Here is a 17,532-nt window from a genome sequence, read left to right as displayed (position 1 = left end):
GTTCGTGGACATTGTAGATAAATCCCCCAACTACGAACTACACAAAACATTTCAGAACGTTACTGCTTTTCTCGAAGGCAATACTATTCATAGTGGGTTGAAGGGTTCTAATATATGAAGCTTCAAGAATTTTAAAACATTCAATATTATTTTTATGTTGTATAATTTTTGTGTTGTCAACGAGAACCTTTCTAAAATTAAAGGGGGAATGTTATGCTTTTTTTTTATTAAATGTATATATACCACTATTAATCTTTTGATGCATGGTTATTCGCTGAGACAATTTTGCCGTTGTATGCCCAATACATGTATACTTTTCGGAGTTACATTCTCCCACAGAGCTTTGTAATTTAAACAATACATTGATTCGTTTTAACGTCTTTATAGCCAGTGATGAGTTGTTTCTAACCGCAAGGTATCGTGTTCTTAATTTATTGTAGTAAATAATACATTTAATTGATTACTTACTGTCAATAGGCGTCAAGTATCTACGTATGATATTTTAAATTGCATTTTCCTCGATTCTGAAGTAAGGTGTCATTTGATTTTAATAAAATATATTAATGGAGTTTGCATTGAAGTGTTGGCTAATATTATTATAAGGGGTTTCAAGAGAGTGTAGCATTCGTTTTATTTGTTCATCAACAATGTAATTATTAAAATGAGTGTTGATGAGTACTTGTTTAATGTTTTTTTTTTCAATGAGTAGTGCTTTTTTGTGGATGATATAATTTTAGGGCGATTTAATATTTATTTTATTACAGCTATTTCGTACCTTTGTAAATACTCACTTTTAAAATTCAGGAGCTTGTAGTTTATGCGCGTTGTTTTTTTTTATATAGAGAGGTGATAACAGTATTATTGGACGTATCAATAATGATATCAAGAAATGGAATTTTATTATTCAACTCAACTGTAAATTTAAGGATTGAGTTTTTTCTGTAGTTGGAATATCTTTTCATCATTTTCAGCTAAAATAAGAATGTCGTCCACGTGGCGTACATATATAGAGGGCTGTATATAGTTTATAAATATTTAATTTTCTAAATCAGCCATTTGTAGATAATAAAAGGTTGAATTACTTAATATCATCGCGTTTAGTTTTACTTAATTTTCATAAAAGAATAATTTATTTTAATAAATACAAATTAATCATTTGCTTCGTCATAAATGATTTCTTTTTTAATAATAAATCTACAATCTCTCATCAATTTTTTGGAAACGATTTGTAAACTTATTCAAAGTTTCAAACATTACTTTTATAAGAAACAAGAACAAGAATATGCCACCACTACTGAAATGCGTCATAGCGCCTCGATTCGAACTACAGTGGGGGTCAAAAGTGTTTGTAAATTGTATAAATTAATAAATTTATGCTTTAATATTTTCCAATATAATAACTATATTACTCACTGTTTGATATGCAAATATATGAAGTAAATTCATAGAAACGGAAACCAAATAATAATATTCTGGGGGGGTATGGATCTTTAAATGATTTCAGGAAGGAATATGGGCGAAAAGTGTTTGCAATCACTCATTTATCCGCAATAAATACCATTTTTAAACATGATATAATTCGAAAAAAATGTGTCATCATGATTATAGTACGATATATTGATAACATATTACAAGAAAACAACAGTTATTACTAAAATAAAAATTAACAGAACAATACGAATTTATGAAACTATTTAACATTTTATTCGCTTTTCTCCATTTTTAATCAAATCAATGGGCATCCTATCAACAGAGGATGTTAATGTATGCACTTACTAAGGTGTGATTTCAGAAGATACCTTCTTGATTCTCTCCCAAATGGCTTTTATACTATGGAATTGATGCCCGTTTTCGTAAATCTTCATCTTCAGAATCGACCAGAGGTTCTCTATCGGATTCAAATCTGGGCTCTGAGGTGGCCAGTCCATCAGACGTTCACTAGATATATCCTTGTCTGAAAGTCAAGCTTTCGATAACCGTGAAGCATGGCTTGGGCCATTGTCTTGTTGGATAATTAGATTCTGGTGGGGAGCATCATTTCGTGAATTCAATCTGGGCAATAAGTTTGCTTCCAAAAACTTGCAGTAATTCACAGAATTCATTTTGACACAGTCAGGGACAAGAAAAGGCCCAACAATCTCACTTCCGATAATACCAGCCCAAATCGTCACTCCTCCTTCTCCCTGTTGACATCTGAATCGCAAGCGTGGGCCAATGCCTTTAAGAAGCCATCACTTGGCCCAACCGTCGGGTCTGTCGAGAATTGCTCTGGCTTGGTCTGTCCAGAGAACATTTTGAAAATTGGTTTTCAAATATTTAGTGGCCCATGCTAGTCGCTTCTGACAGTTTATATTACTCAAAGGAGGACATTTTGACTGCGTCCTCTGGTCGGCTATCTGTTTCAAAATCCGATTTCGGGTCCTTTTAAAGATGCCAGACACTCCTGCATGGTCGAAAATAGCTTTGCTTGTGCTGTGTGGGTTTGCTAGCAAACTCCTCTTGATTTTTCTAATATCTCGTGGTGAAGTAACCTTTGGTCTGCCACTTTTATGCTTTTTTATTCCATCTTTGCCGTCAATGACGAAACTTTTAACAGTTCGATTATCTCGTTTCAAAATTTTCGAAATTTCCAATGTAGATTTCTTTGCAACAAGAAATGTAACAATTTCACCCGTCTCCCTATCTGTCAACATATTTCCTTTAGCCATTATCAATAAATTAAGATTACCTACATAAAATGTTGGCTCACCTGAAAAGTGGAAAATGTCGAACTATTATTAAATTCTGGCTTTTATCGTAAAATGTAGAATGGCAACAAGCAAATGATGGAAGAGTCCAAAATGAACAATAAAGCAAAATTAATAAAGAAATTGAGGAAAAAAAGGTCTGCAAACTCTTTTGATCCCCCACTGTATATTATCGTATAAATGTTTTCAGTTTCGTGGCGCAAACATATCCTCCCCTCTAATATTAATATGCAACTGTTTAAAATATTTAAAGATAAAAGATACAATGACCGTTGCGGATAAGAAATGATTCATAAATGCGTAATTTTCACGATATTTTAAAACCCCAATTCTAATTTGGTAAGGCTAATACATACTCTACCATGCTAGTAATTTACTAAAGTAAGAATGTCGTCCACGTAGCGTACATATATAAGGGATTTTATATTATTTATAAATATTTAATTTTTTAAATCAGCCATGTAGAATTCACTTAGGGTCGGTCCATGGACTGATCCCATTGCGACTCTCTATTTGGGTATATATGTTTTCGTTGGGGTAATTCTACACGACTGCGAAAAAATATTACATTTTTTGCTTTCCAACTGGCCGACCAGATCGTGGACCTTAACAGGCTTAACTTCTAGACCTATTTCTCACCACATTACCCGAGGATTGTGTGACTAATGCCCACAGTCAACTTGAAAACGCACACCACCTAATTGTATCAGTTGACATCCAATTTAAATTCTAACCTCGAGGTGTGGAATCATTGCTTTAAACAACAATATACTACATCAGGGCTGACTGGAAGCAATTAGAGAAAAATCCGAGATGACCCATGTACTGATATCTTCTCGTTTCCTGCTGAACAGTGTGTCAATGAAACAACTGAATGGTGCAAAGCGGGCATTGAAGCACATGTTCTCACACAGAAGTATTATAGCGAGCCCCACTCATCCTCATGGTTCACTACAGATTGTACAACTGCTATTGCACAAAGACAGCATGCATTTCACCGATTTGTGCATCATAAGTCAAATACAAAGAGGGAAACATTCGTAGATGCTAGAAATCATTGTAAGAGAGAAATAGCGACAACCCAAAGAAAGTATGCTGAAATAATCAGGGAACGCATATAATTGCAAAAGACAGAAACTCGTGATTTCTGAAAATCTATAATAGTGTAGTGAATCAGTAATTCCTCGTCTGAGCAACAACTAAAAGGTTGCATGCACAGAACCGGAGAAGGCGGAACTTCTTGCCTGGAGACTTGCCCCCAATTCCACCTAAGAACAACTCCCTCCCAAATTTCCCTATGCCAACTGAAGCCACATTAGATAATGTAAAACTCCCCCTTCTCATGTTTGCGATATCATAAAAAAACTTAGCCAGCTCAAAGGCATGTAGGCCTTATCTCATCCCTGCTATACTAATAAAGAAAGGTTTAACGAAGCTAGCCCCATACTTTCCAAGCTCTACAATAAATGCCTTGCGGTATCTTGCTCCCCTAATAGCTGGAAGATGACCTATGTAGTACCAGTGTACAGTAATTCTGATGAAAGAATAGACCCTCTTAATTATTGCCCTATTAATCTCTTCCCCTTCATCACTAAAATCTTTAAGACCTTCAAACACTAGTTAACCACCTCGCAAAAGCAAATATTTTCTCTGACAAATAGTATGGATTCAGGCAATGTCGTTCTACCGCATATATTTTAACACTCATATGTGTACGCATTAACCATGTACTGGATAAAGCGACGACGCCACAGTGGTAGCCCTTGATATATTTAAGTCCTTTGACAAAGTCTAGAATAACGGGCTGCGAATGGAAATTAAACCATACGATATAACTGGACGTATACTTAATATAATCAGATTCATCTTAGACAATAAAAGCATACAAATTGCAATTGATGGGCATACATTCAAGCAGCATAACATTAATGCGGGAATACCTCAAGGGTCAATCCTTGGACCATTTTTATTCTTTATATTCATAAACGACCTCCCTGATAATATTGTGTCTGAGATGGGTATATTTGCTGATGATACAACGCTCTAATACATGCATGAGGGAAGAACGATGTACATAAATCTAAGACAATGCCAGAATTGTTAGAAAATGACCCCCAGACTATTATGGAATAGGGACCCAAATGGATGGTAACATTTTATGCTAGCAAAACTAAGCTGCTCTCCTTTAACAATTACAAGACGCCTCACCAAGCGCCTATGTTGATCACAAATAACACCCTACCTGAGAATTCTACCTTTAAACTCTTCGGACCTACATTTTCAGGCAATATGAACTGAAACGAATACATAGAGGACATTGCAAAGGCTGCTGCAAAGAACGTGGGTTCTCTCTATCGAGCTAGAACATTATTGACACCTGAGAGTATTCTATACCTCTACAAGGCCACACTTCCCCCGTGCATTGAGTATTGTTGCCACACCTAGGCTGCTGCATCTACCACTTGCTTCTCCCTCTTTGATAGGGTCCAAAAAGAGTTGTCAATCTAATCGATCAAACTTTATCAAGTAAGCTTCAGCCCTTGACCCATTGTCGCAATGTTGCATCTCTGTGCCTGTTTTACAAATATTTTAATGGAATGTGTTCTGAGGAACTCGTTGCACTTGTATCACTTCGCCCTATATATCCCTGGTTGCATGTATATGTGAGTATATTTATCAGACAAGTGGATGTTAAACGTAGAAAATGATATACATGAAAAGTAATTATAAAAAGTAAGTTGAATAGGAGTGGGAAGCTGGTATATGGATCTGCAGAATAGATTTCCAAATAGGGGTCGAGGAGTCGGGAGTCGGAGTCAGGAGTCGGAGACGGGAGTCGGAGACGGGAGTCGGAGTCAGAGTCAAAGATATCAAAGGAGTCGGATTCGGAGTAGCGATCCTAGGAATCGGACATTTACCATCCAACTCCGCAACCCTGATTTTAAAGTAATCGAAATGAGTCAGAATCTTAAAAGTAATTTTTTTAACTATCCTATAGAATTTCCTTACAATATCTGTATATACCCGACGTTGTCAGGTTGAAACGTATTGGCGGAAGGAGCTTTTAATTCAATCTAGGAATGATGTCTGCGTGTTAGTGTATGTGTGTGTGTTTTATGTATTCAAAAAGATTTGGTATTATCTTAAAGAGCAATGCCTTGGATGCATAATCTATTATATATATGAAAGATCTCTGTACGTTAGTGTGTGTTTGTGTGTATGTGTGTCTCTGTGTGTGTGTTGGTGTGTGTGTGTGTGTGTGTGTGTGTGCAAAAAGCTTTTGTCAGCCCTATCCGATCGGGTGTAAAGGACAATAGCTCGGATATATAATTATGTAAAAATTGAAAAAAATATGGTCAATTATTTTTTATGGAAATAGATTTTAAATGAAGCACAGGTTAGTTAAAAGGCTTCTTTCTAAACGATTTCCACAACAGACAGTCGTTTTACCTTTGCTTTTTGAACTTAAAAGAGATGTTTTTTTTACTTTCGACGGATAATTATATTGAAAAAAAAATGATTTCCTTATTTCGATTTTTTAATAAAAGGTTTATAATAACCGAGAGTTGCATTTTTATTTAAAAGAAACAAACATTTTAATCCAATTACGATTTCTAATTATGTTTACTGAAACCTTTTTACGCAAATATTATGCAAGTATAACTCATGTAGAATATCTACACGAATATAATTACAGGTAATAGTTAACTAATGGTGATCATCCTTTAAGTAAACCAAAACACTTCCAAGGAATTAATTGAAATTAATGTTTAAAAGAATATGCAAATTAGCTAGATCTTTTGCAGATGCTACAACCCATATCTAACACCATTGTGTTTTCTTTTTAAAATAAATGGGAGAAGGGGTTTTAATAAGAATATTAATACACAAATAAAGAAATTCATAGACGTATATATATATAGAAAACATGCCGGAATATAAATGTTCGAATGTTCATTTACTGTATGAAACTTAATTTTTGAAACAGTGTAGCTGTTGTGCGTATCAATAAAATTGTGAACAAATACAGAAAGAGATACGACTTTATAATAATGTAAGACGTGTGATACTTTACAATGCAGTAAGTTTTATCGAAAAAAATTGACCGGTTTAAGATATTTCCATTTAAAGTGCCTTTATTTTAATTATGTAAACGATATTTAACAAATTTTACCTTTTGGATTTTGATATAGAATATATTCTTTTTATACCAGATTATTTTATAATCTCTTACGAATCATTGACGCATTAAAAAAATAAATAAAACCAGTGAAATTTTACACGTGTTTTTCTTTTCTATTTAGTGCGTTCAGATGTAAAATAAATATAAAATAGCCAATCATTTATGCAGTTTTTACATTATTTAATATACATGCGTGTATTATAAGAATTAGATCTTTATATCATAAGTAAAATTCAACATTTTTATTTAATCATACAGCGTATTTAAACTCATATAAATTAAAGAAAACATTTTAAATAGACTTTTAGTAATTGCATAAAATACATTAAATATAACCTACAAAGTACATAACAATGTAAAAAGTATTTGCGACATACTTGTGATTCGAACTCGGATGCCTGGAGTTTATGCTTGTATCTAATGAATGCTCTTTCTCTATACAATAAAAGACGTGATCTCAATCATAGTTTTTAGGAGGTCAGTGGATGAAATATGTGTAACACGTAGGTTGTTATGTAAGACTGTAAAGCGTCTGAGGTAAATGATTGGAAAATGCAGAACGAGAAATCGAACCTGGCTCGTGGGTTTTAGAATTACTGATATTAAGTGGTAAAATAAATAAGAGAGTTAAAAAGAAAAAAGAGAAAAGGTCAAAGGTTTGTAAACAGAAAATCATCGCTAAATATAGATTGGAGAAAACAATAGAAAAGTTGAACGGGTCGACATTTGATAGGTATGAATATGGTATTGAGTGTCGGGCGAGCGGCCCGATAATTGACCGGTTGAAACACTTAATACGTATAAATCGAAGATTAATATCTAACTCAATGCGTATCAGTCGCCTCAGGTCAAAGGCTGCGGTGCGACGGGCTGGTCAAAGTTATATAAAACACGGGGTTTTACGAGCAAGGAAGTAAGGGAGAGTCAGTCAGAGGGAGAGAGATAGACGTGCTGATCGAGTAGCCCGCCCCAAAGCTTCCACACCGCACCCCTCGCATCTACCACCGCCACCATCACCACCACGATCACAAACACGGATCTTTACAGTGTTCGCACTCAAACGACTTTGATGAAACAAGGAATTAGTGTGCTATTGTATCTTTTTTTGTAATATCTTAGACTTATTATTTATAACAAGTCGTCTGTTTGTTTTTCTTCCTTTTTTCATTTCCATCGTCATGTGACGTCATCTCTGGGGCCCGTGACCTAAGATAGACCCTGTGGTGAAAACATCATAGTTAATTCAATCGAAAAATATATATATGACCTTTAAATGCTAAGCTAAGTCCTAATGTCAAAGGACGTCAGAAGCCGATGTCTTTCCCAGTCTTCACGTTTCTGTTAAAAATGGCGCTTTCCCCGTCGTTGCGTTTTATTTTAAATAGCATTCATTTCAATTCCTGTACAGCGGAGGAGTTAAAATACTATTTTTATTTTTCTCTCACACTTTAGCTTGAAACGATATTTGAATTCGTTTTGAACGTTTAAAATTCATTTCATTTACCATAATACTAGCAGAGGAACTCAACGTTGCCCAGGAATGAATGTGGATCGATGCATGTTTCAACCTCTTTTATTATATTGTTATCATAATCGGTGAAATCACCCTTTTTTCAATCAAATCGATTGTCCGCTCCTGTTAAGGGACCTTTCACGATGCACTAAGATGAAGCTACACATGCTTTCCCGCGGTGATTTAGTCCACAATACATCATAATGTACTTTGCATTGTAGAGAACCTCGTTATGATTTTATGAAAGTATTAAAAATAGCTTGAATTAAAGTTTAAAATGCAAAAGTCAAGTATCATCATTGAATTGTGCTCTGCACAGAAACATTTATATTTTACACGACCCTGTAATATCAAGGAACCTACTGCTGACTTTACATATCGGATCGTTATGCTTCTGCGGTAATAAAACTTCGCAAATGAACATGTGTTGCCACACTGTATAAGGCATTGTCTTTAGGAAAAATGTAACCACATCTGGACAGGCGTTGCTGGAAACAGTCTGGACAGACTTAAAAACAACAAAGTTCATAGGATGCATGTTTTTTATACCTGCAACCTCTTTTCCCCAGAAAGGAAATTCGAGCCTATCTCTGCTGCATCTTTATTTCCATGACAAATGCACGTATACTCTGTAGTCCCCCTTGCCAAATTAAAAAAAAACACGCACACTCGTCCTGTTGATACCACTATCAATCATTTTCCATACTCTTAATCTGTGCAGAAACCTAAACATGGATTCCACGAACAAAGTTTATTTCATAGAACTGCATGCCTGTGGAACTCAGTTTCGTTTGCCTGTGGAACTCTTCATCTGACTACAATATGGTCGCCCTCATGTACAACATTAACACTTTCTTAATGAAACGTCTACTAACGTAATCCAAGTTACCAGATTTCAACAACTAACGATTACTACAATATTTCTCCATTGACTACCGTGAACTCAGTAATATCTTTTACTCTACTGGCCTACGGGCCTTGAAAAAAGGTGACTCTGTTTTTTTATTGTTTTTGTTTTTCCATCGGATTTTTTCGATCATCGATTATTGATACTTATCGAAGTAATTTCGATACACAACCTTTCTAAGAACACTGCCAAGCGCATAACGTACATTAGTGTGAAACTTCAAACACAGCGCAGACGTTTAGGAGAACATAGCAAAGGAATTCACACACCCACACAAAGGCCAAGTGACATTTATATAATATATCCATTAATATATATATATATATATATATATATATATATATATATATATATATATATAATAGATACTTTTTGTTTCACTGGTCTTCCAACTGAAACCAAATTCCCTTCTTTCCTCATTCGTTTTCTTAGTTTTTAATTTATCATTCTGACGTTTCCTCTTAGAGGCTCAGACGATAAGGCCTTAAGGAAATTTTAATAATTTCATCTGCCCGTTTTTTTTTTTGCTTTCTTTGGTATTTAAATTAAATTATGTTTCCTCTGAAATTTCTACTTCCATTTTGCTGTACCAAGAATTTACTTATATATAATAGTATATATCCATTAATGTGTTAAGCTTAGAGGAAATTAATTGGCGGGAAATCCACGTCGAGGGGGTACAAGTGCAACGAGTCTATGATAGCACATTTCATCAAAATATTTGTAAAACAGTTACAGAGATGCAACAGGGGTTGGAGCTTAGTTGACAAAGGAAGACTTATCAGATTGGAAACTTTTTTGGACCCTATCCATGGGCGAGATACTAGTGGTAGATGCACCAGCCCAGATAAGACAACAATACTCTATACATATGCGAATGGTGGCCTTTAAGGGACTTAATGTTTCAATAATATGTCCTCAATATTCAACGATTAAGTTTAAAAAAAATGTTCTTTGTGAATTCCACTTAATTTTACATAGTATTTTCTTAGACTCTAATGCTTAAATGTGAAATAGCAGGTACACTTTTAACGCACGCTTTAGTATAAAATACCACTTCCCGTAAACATGCCTTAAAGTTTAACCTTGATTCACACTTAACCGTGAAATAGTAGCAGCATTGGTTTATCATGCTTAAGTTAAATGCAGTAGAACCCCGGCTACAGCATTTAGAATTAGTAACAAAATACAGTGCAGTATATAATGCACATGCATATAATCAAACAACAGTATACATACCACCTTAAGGTGGGGCAAATACCGAAACCAGGGGTCGGAGGAACATCGTATTCCACATTGTAACCTGACACAAAACTTATCCCAGGGCCACCTTATACCGTATAGCAATTTTATATTTTTATGTTAGTTTTACAAAGTATTTTCGTGTTTCTGTATCGCTTTACATTGAAGTAATTTTTCACAAGATATAATGATTGTATGTTGAGAACTAATATATTAATTAAATTTAAAAAAATTTAAGGTAATTAATTAAATTAAAGGAAATTAAAGAGGTAATTTCTATGCAAGTCCTTTGTACTCAGCTGCTGCTGCGTGTTTTCAAGAATTATGCACCTTTCGTCATCGTTTAAAATATTATGACGTGCTCCCCTTACAGCTCTATAGTAATTACGAAATCTCGATAGGTAGTAGCAAATCTTACCCTCTCTCTATCTCTCTCTCTCTCTCTCTCTCTCTCTATATATATATATATATATATATATATATAAATTTAAAGGAGATTAGAATAATAGTCTAAACAGCAAAGTGTATTTTAATGTAATAGTGAAATTACTAGTTTAAAAAAGCACAACCAAACTATTAAATTCAAGACACGAGCTTCTAACATGTAATCATAAACGTTGGTTTAAATTTAATAAATATAAACCACCTTAAATCATTAAAAATTACTCATTAGTAAAAATAGATTACAATTTTTTTTTTTTTAATAAATTAAGTAAGACCAATTACCGCCCTTAGACCCGTAAATCAAATAATAAATAAAGCCAATTACACATGACAATTATCTCCCCTTAAAAACTTGCAAAATAAATATTCTCTCTATATATATTAACTGTAGCGTCTTAAAATCAAAATACGCTAACGGAAACAATTTACTGCACGAGCGTCGCCCTTTTAAAATTCATCATTCAATAAAATAAAAAGCTATAGCAAACATCTAAATGACTACTTTAAACACAGTTCCTGATTTCAAAAAAAAGAAAAACTAAAAGGTAACTATCTCTATATATTTTTAAATCAAATTTATTATGTAAATTCAAAAAAATATATATATATATATATTTTCTACTCATTTCTATCTCTAACCTATACTAATTTTCTTATAAATTTTAAATCCAAACCTTTTATTTCAATTTTTCAGATTCATCTGCCTTACTTTTAATGCTAGGTTTATTTTTGGTGTCTTTTAAATTCAATAGAAATCCTCCTAAATTTACTGATGAGGAGACCGTGCTTACCAAAAAAACTATGTATAATTGTTCTATGTGACATCATGTATACCACAAATAAAAAGCACGGATTTCCGAAACAGTCGTACAGATAATTGACTTTGTTGTTGTTCCTTCTTATGAAACTGATTTTTAATTTAATTAAAATTTGATTTTTAAATTTAAATTTTTTTTTAAATTTTTAAATTATAAATCACATTACTTAATATATATATATATATATATATATATATATATATATATATATATATATTAAGTAATGTGATTTATAATTTTTAAAACAAAATCAACCTGATTAAAAATATTAAATTTAAGAAAAATAAAAAAATATATCACTCCAACACTTAAAAAAATAAATAAATTTTCAAAATCTATTTCTATAATCCACCAAAATAAACTCATAGTACCGGCAGATAAAACTGGAAATTACTACACAATGGACTATATACAATATAAAAGTCTAATATATAAAGAACTTAATAAAAATTATAAAACTACTAATAAATCAGCATTAAATAAAATAAATAATGATGCAAAAAACATTTTAACTAAACTTAAAATAGATAAATACACAGAAATAACGGTACCAGGTACCCCGAGATTTACTTTAAAAGACCACAAAAACAGCTTCAATATTAACCCTACTATTAGACTCATTTCCCCTCGAAATCAGATATAGGACTGGTTAGTAAAAACATTAGATAGAATTATCCCCAAAATTAAATCCATAATAAAATACCCACTATGGCAATCTTCCAACCAAGTAATCGACTGGTTTTCTAATATTCAAAATAAAAATAATATTAAATTGCTTTCCTTTGACATTGAATCATATTACCAATCTATATCACCTATCCTACTTAATAAATCTCTATTAATGGCACGAAAATTAACTAATATAACTCAAGACGAAACTAAACTAATACTTATAGCTAGACAGTCTTTAATAACATTTGATAATAAATATTGGACCAGGAAAAATACCCCTAACCACTTCAACATTTTAATGGGATCGACGGACTCGACTCAGGTCACTGATCTAGTTGGCCTTTTCCTTTTAAATGAAATATATTGTATACTCCATAAACAATTCAAACTTGAAGGAGGGCTATATAGAGATGATGCACTTTTCATAACGAATTCTACTAATACAAATTATGAAAAAGCAATTAAAGCTCTACATAAATTATTTAAAAATTATGGACTTAGTATAAAAATCGACCCTAATAAAAAAAATTGTTAATTTCTTAGACATAACCTTAAATCTTGAAAATTCTACCTTTGAACCATACCATAAACCTAACCAATCACTTCTATATGTCCACAATCAATCAAACCACCCTAAATCAATATTAAAATCAATAGTTCCCAATATCGCTCTAAGAATTTCTAGACTGTCTTCTACTAAATCAATATTTACCAAAAATGAAAAGTACAATAACGAAGCCCTTAAAAACTCTGGATATAATTCACAAATTAAATCCATAAATGAAAATGATAGAAACATAGACTGCATTAAAAATAAACCTATTAAGAGCGCAATAACATATAATATGTCAATGTCTTCCCGTATACGAGTTAAGAAAAATAACCAAGAAACAAAAAAAGATAAAACCAAACTACAAATATTAGATAATAATACAAATAAACAACAAACTAAAACCCGCAAACGTAAGAATAGACACAAGGAGATCCTATGGTTCAACCCCCCGTATTCCAAAAACCTAGAAACAAACATAGCTAGAGCATTTTTTAAAATATTAGATAAGAACTTTAAAGCCCCCCATAGATATAATAAGATTTTCAATAAGAACACAATTAACGTCTCTTACTCTACTATGCCTAACCTTCATCAGAAAATAATTAGCTCTAATAGTAAGAAAATTAATAAACTACAAAATACAACTATACAAAATACAGCGGACTGTAACTGTAGAAGAAAAAATAAATGTCCCCTACAAGGCTCATGTAAAATTAAAAATGTTATCTATAGCTGCACAGTATCAAAAACTCCAAATATACAAGAACCTATCAACAGCCATAACTCAACTACCAGATTAAATAATAACACCAACTTAAATCAATCTACCGATCAATTACTAATCAACCCACCACATTATAATCCAACAATAGACCTAACGGAAAATAATCATAATAATCAAGAGGTAATATATATTGGTTCCACATCTGGCCCAATAAAACATAGAATTTCAACGCACAAACATTCTTTTAAAAATAACTCTCTATCAAACCAAACTACTCTATCACACTATATTTGGCAACTAAAAAATAGCAATATTTCTTTCAACTTAAAATGGCAAATAATTGAGACTTGCAAATCATATAAACCAGGAGATGAATATTGTACACTATGTACAAAAGAAACCCTAAAAATTTTAAAATATGAAGATATAAAAAGCACAACCAAACTAGTAAATTCAAGACACGAGCTTCTATCATGTAATCATAAACGTTGGTTTAAATTTAATAAATATAAACCACCTTAAATCATTAAAAATTACTCATTAGTAAAAATAGATTACAATTTTTTTTTAATAAATTAACTTAGACCAATTACCGCCTTTAGACTCGTAAATCAAATAATAAATAAAGCCAATAACACATGACAATTATCTCCCCTTAAAAACTTGCAAAATAAATATTCTCTCTATATATATTAACTGTAGCGTCTTAAAATCAAAATACGCTAACGGAAACAATTTACTGCACAAGCGTCGCCCTTTTAAAATTCATCACTCAATAAAATAAAAAGCTTTAACAAACATCTAAATGACTACTTTAAACACAGTTCCTGATGTCAAAAAAAGAAAAACTAAAAGGTAACTATCTCTATATATTTTTAAATCAAATTTATTATGTAAATTCAAAAAAAAAATATATATTTTTTATACTCATTTCTATCTCTAAATATACTAATTTTCTTATAAATTTTAAATCCAAACCTTTTATTTCAATTTTTCAGATTCATCTGCCTTACTTTTAATGCTAGGTTTATTTTTGGTGTCTTTTCAATTCAATAGAAATCCTCCTAAATTTGCTGATGAGGAGACCGTGCTTACCAAAAAAACTATGTATAATTGTTCTACGTGACTTCCTGTATACCACAAATAAAAAGCACGGATTTCCGAAACGATCGTACAGATAATTGACTTTGTTGTTGTTCCTTCTTATGAAACTGATTTTTAATTTAATTAAAATTTGATTTTTAAATTAAAAAATTTTTTTTTAAATTTTTAAATTATAAATCACATTACTTAATATATATATATATATATATATATATATATATATATATATATATATATATATATATATATATATATATATATATATATATATATATATATATATATATATATATATATATATATATATATATATATATATATATATATACACACGGCATAATCACGTTGACACACTGGTTCTCGTCAGATCACCGAAGTTAAGCAGCGTTGAGCCTGGCTAGTATCAGATGGGTGACCATTTGGGAATTATAGGCGCTGTATGTGCTTTCCGCTTATCTCGGCATTGTTTCCAGTCGTCCTGAACCTCCACTTTCCACTGGTATTCAACAATGTTGAATCAGGAGAGGTGTGGTTGGAGATTGCGCAACTTTTGCCGCAAAAATTTCCCCCGCAGGCACCCTTACTGTGTGTATCCATAGTCTGTCAAGACTGAAGGAAGATTTTTTAATATATATATATATTCATACCCCTTAAACAATCGGAGTTGATAAAGGGGAGACTTAAGCTTGCTATTTCAGTTTCAAATGATTGTAAGTAACAGCAAGGGGAAAGTTTATTCCAAATATTTTTCATACGTAATGTCTCCTTTTTTAAGAATAGGATAGAGTTATGCATATCTAGAGTATTAAATACTACTTATACATTGTGAAATTTACTTTATGTATTAATATCAAAGAGGGGATATATAACATATGGAAAGTGGCGAAGGTTTAAATTTAGGCTAGTCTTCAAAGCCAGAGGTGTTGGGGATATATCAGATATACCATTCAGATCATTACCTTTCAATGAGCTTCAATAGTCACTGAGATTTGAAAGTTAGAGTATGATATTATTATAGTGTTTTTATTTAATATTGCACTATACGTATGCAGGTATTTAAAGGAATTTCTACTATTCTAAAGAATTCTTTGAGTATGTTAGTTTTTACATTAGAGCTGAATGGTAGATTGAACCAAATGGCATTTTTACGTCTTACCTTTCTATTTAAAAAAAAAAAGTGTTTTTGGTTTGGAATTTTATAGAGGGCTGTATCCTTTGTGATAAGATTGATATTGTTAGGAAAATTTTGTCTTATTTTGTTGTTATTAGTTTTTATTGTCATATTATGGGTAATTACTGAATTTAACTTTTTCATTCTGTGTTCTTTATATCCTGAGTTCCTTAAAGCATTGTTGTAAAATGTCGATACTTGGTCAAAGGCTGTTTTGTCAGCTGATAAATCTGAAGTATCTATTGACTTAATTATTTACTTAGGATGATTAGATTGTTTATGCACACAAAATAGGTTTAGATTTGGTTTATGTAACGATAGATTGTTGAATTTTATATAAATTTCTTTTAATAGAAAAAAGCCCCGATTGGTTGGTAACTTTGCACTATCCGGAGAGCCCATTATTATATCAAAGTCAATGTACCATGCATTTTGGATGCGAATGTGTATATACTTTTAATTAACTTTCCTTACCCTATGAAATTTAATTACTTAAACAAGTTTTAATTGTGATTTCCCATTTCTCACTTACTTTAGAACATAAGGTGCAAAACATTATAACTATTAGCTAATATTTTGTCCTCTGAAGAGATGGGAAACATCAAAATCCTACAGGATAAGGAGTTATATATCAAATTTATTCTTTGTCTTACATAGAATAAAAATATTTTAATTTGAAATTTAAACATTTCACGTCATAAATAGTTTAAATTCATTGAATGACAAAAATTTGATTTATTTGCTCTATCTTGTATATCGAGCAATGTTTTATTGAGATGGGATAGTACTTTTAGAATATTACTGCCAATAATATTTTGTAAGATTATAATCACAAGTTTCCATACCAGTTGATTGTTAGATAATTTTATTCTCAAGTATACATTTGTATATATATATATATATATATATATATATTTGAATACATATATATTTGTATATATATGTATACTCGTATATATATTTGTATGTATATATTTGTATATACATATATTTGTATATATATTTGTATATATTTGTATATCCATATTTGCATATATATGTTTATATATATATATATATATATTTGTATATAAATATTATATTTACGAATATATTTTTGTATATATATATATTAGTATATCTATATTTGTATATATCTGTATATATATATTTATATATACATATATTTGTATATATATGCATATATACATATAATATGGACGTGTTAAATCATCTTTTTATTAATAAAAAGGGTGTAAAATGTGTTTTTCTAATATTATACATTTTATTGAGATATTAAAGACACCGTTTTTATATTTAAAATATTTCATTTGTCTCTAGTAAAACGATATTGTATAATTGAACTCATGACATGTTTAATCTCTGTTTATAAATACGTGAATATGTATTCTATGCGTAGCGTTCTAATAAGCGAGTTTATTTGACTGTGTAAGAAATGTTGATAGTTGCACTGA

General features: G+C 31.5%; 1 protein-coding gene and 1 pseudogene across 2 annotated transcripts in view; both read left to right on the top strand.

Annotated features, from left to right (window-relative positions):
- The window catches only part of LOC145239991 (cardioacceleratory peptide receptor-like), a 949,161-nt gene that overhangs the window by 416,886 nt on the left and 514,743 nt on the right, over positions 1-17,532 (top strand). The gene's annotated exons all lie outside the window — the stretch shown is intronic.
- Positions 15,235-15,351, top strand: LOC145240421 (5S ribosomal RNA; annotated as a pseudogene).

Source organism: Euprymna scolopes, chromosome 19 (assembly GCF_053919585.1).
Source record: "Euprymna scolopes isolate OS-2025 chromosome 19, ASM5391958v1, whole genome shotgun sequence".
NCBI lineage: Eukaryota > Metazoa > Mollusca > Cephalopoda > Sepiida > Sepiolidae > Euprymna > Euprymna scolopes.
This window is presented reverse-complemented; position numbering and strand designations above follow the sequence as displayed.